At 30.9% G+C, this 2,941-nt stretch overlaps 1 long non-coding RNA gene across 1 annotated transcript; it reads right to left on the reverse strand.

Moving 5' to 3' along the window:
- Nucleotides 1–1,336: 1,336 nt before the first annotated feature.
- On the reverse strand, nucleotides 1,337–2,691 carry LOC140954199 (uncharacterized). The gene is made up of 3 exons (XR_012169913.1): nucleotides 2,452–2,691; nucleotides 2,027–2,298; nucleotides 1,337–1,834 (listed from the first exon to the last, which is right to left on the reverse strand). It is a non-coding gene; the product is annotated as an uncharacterized lncRNA (long non-coding RNA).
- Between the last annotated feature and the right edge of the window lie 250 nt (nucleotides 2,692–2,941).

The raw sequence follows: 2,941 nt of genomic DNA on the forward strand, positions 1-2,941 counted from the left end.
ATAAAAAACTGAATTTTTTTTAACTGGGTCGGACCCGGCAATAACATAATTGAAATTGCGATCATATTTCATAAATGGTACGTTATTATAATTTTTTAAAACACAAAAAAAAAATTAAAAATCATTTTCATGGTTTTTTTTTTAAAAAAAAAAAAAAAAACTTAAAACTGTTCCCTTAGCGAACAGTGCGCAGTGGAGCATGGCTCCACTGTTACGTTATTCTCAGCATGAGAAGCAGCAAAATGCTGCTTCTCCGAACCTGTGGCGCAGCCGTTAAAATTTATGGGGCCCACCAGTGAAAATCACTTCTTTTCCTATTACCAAACATTAAAATATGTGGTTGCGGGTGAACCTCACCCGCAACCACAAAACCAAACACCCACTCAGAAACATAGCTATTTATAGCCAGAATTAGCCTACCTACACATATTCTAGGCATTTCTCACGATACAACTTTTAGTTTGTACCTATGATTTACGCTACACAGTGTACAGGTAAATTTTTTTTAAAAAAAACAAATAAAAAAACTTTGAAAAACACTTTAAGTTAACTCAATTAGTTTGACAGTTAAATAAAAAAATAATAAAAATATTTAATTAACTCGGTTGAACTTATCTAACTCATAATCCTTTATAACCTAAAAAAAAACAGAAAATATCACAAAATTAAAGGCCTAATCATATAGCTTCAAATGATAAAATAAAAACTTTAATTTTTAAAAACATTAGAAAAAAAAATTAAGATCCAAGATTTGAAATCTTGTTAAACTCACAAATGCAAAATATATATATATATATATATATATATATATATATATATATATCATGGCTAAATAACTTAATATTAAAAGATTAAATTAAAAAAAACATTGAAAAAAAAAATCTAAATATACTTAAGTTAACTCGATAAACTTATAATCTAGAATATAATATCAAAATAAAACCACATAAAAGAATGTGAAAAACAACTCAAAGCCTAATAACCTAAAATTAATAACCTAAAATCAAATGATAAAATTAAAAAATAATTATTAAAAAAAAAACATAAAAAAACATTAAAGTTAAATTGTGCTAATCCTTACAAATAATAGTCATATTTATAAGAATAAAAATTACTTTATAAAATATAAAAAGTAAAAAAAACACCGAGCAAGACCCCTAATTATTTAAAAATTAAAATTAAATAAATAATAATTAAAACAACAATGATTAGATCTTGCATAAAAGCTACATGAAAAAAACAGCGAGGAACTAAAAAAACACTAAATTGGTACTGTGGTAAAAAAGTCTGAGCTGTCTTGTACTGTGGCTACATCATTGTTTTTTAAAAAAATTAATTTTTTTATTCCCGAATCATTTTAATATATTAATATTAAAAAGCAGAAAACAACAGATATGCAAAGCTAAAACAGACTAGTTAAGACTTCACGTTTCTTTAACATAAAGCATCTGGTTGCATTGTTTAACCTCAATACTTCTGGTCTTTTTTTTTGTTTTAACTCTGTCTGCCTGTCTTCTTCTTCGATTACCGCCGGTTATACTCAACCGAATGCTTACATCGTTTATATAACAACCGGCGGCATCGCCCGGGCAATTCACCTACAATGTAATGTAACTCAAAACATTCAATTCGGAACAGAGAACACAAATGCTTAATCAAATGGAAACTTCATCGAAGGAAGAAGGACTAATGTCAACACATCTACTGATGGTTTCATTTTAATGAGAAAAGACGAGCAGGAGTCACTGCTAAGGCAAACTGCTCCTTGTTCTCCATGATCATTAGTCAGCCAACCAGGCCTGGCTTTCCTTGTTCCTGCTTTTCCATTTCCTCGCTGGCAAGACAACGAATAGGAAACACAATCATTGAGAGAAGATTAATTATCAACAGTGCATTTTGATTCTTTTATTTTGAGTTTCGTTAACTTGTGTTTCCCTCCTTGTAATAGCTAGCATTAGCAAGATTAAATATGAAATCCGACATCCCAATAATTAAGAAAAGAAATGGAGAAGGGAATTTAACCAACCGGAGAAGCCCAGTGAGGTGATCAGCATGGGCAAAGTTGTTGTCTTCACGAGCTTTCAAGATGCTAAACATTAGGTTTATCCTGATTTGGTTGTAATCACTCTGCTTGGCTATGTTCATCGTCTCCTCTTTGAGGCTGCGGCATTCAGATTCTATCTCTTCAAACTTTTGTCTTATTTCTCGTTGCCCTTCTCTTATGCGTTTTTGTCCCTCGCCGATCTCTACCATATCTGTTTTCAATCGTTCCATCGTTTCCCTCCTCTCTCTGTTCTTCTTAATATATATATATATAAGAACAGCTATTATTTTTAATTTCTGGATATAATGACATGTTATATAGCAACAACCAGTCAAGAAACAACAAACAAGCATTAAGAATAATCTTTACAAGAAAAACATAGAAATATAACTAGATTTGATTCGTACCCATTGTTTCCTGTGTTTGGACTTGGAAACGCGGCGGCTCGGGGCTAAAGGCTTGATCGAATCCATAGCTGCACACACCCGTATTGACTGACTTCCTTTCGATTGAAACTGAAAGTTGTGTTTACAATGACTAGGGCTCTTCACAATAGCAGTTAATTTATACATCGGATTCAGATCTGTAATCAATAATCAATATGACGTCTTCCGTCCGCTCGAGCTAGGTAGATTTTCGCGTGTAATCGCACGATAACGCCAGAAATTTAAACCAGCCCACCCCTCGTGGGCCTATATATTTTTTTCAAATAACTCCTTTAAATATTTAAATATATTTTTTTATATAAATAAAACAGAACCAACAGCATATATAATAAATTTAATTTTCATAAAAATCTTTAATTATTATTGTCGTTTTCATACTATCCTTCAAGAATTATATATTGCTCTTTTTAGAATTGAAAAAATATTATGGTGACTCTTCATCATAGCAAAA

The sequence above is a fragment of the Populus alba genome, chromosome 1 (assembly GCF_005239225.2).
Source record: "Populus alba chromosome 1, ASM523922v2, whole genome shotgun sequence".
NCBI lineage: Eukaryota > Viridiplantae > Streptophyta > Magnoliopsida > Malpighiales > Salicaceae > Populus > Populus alba.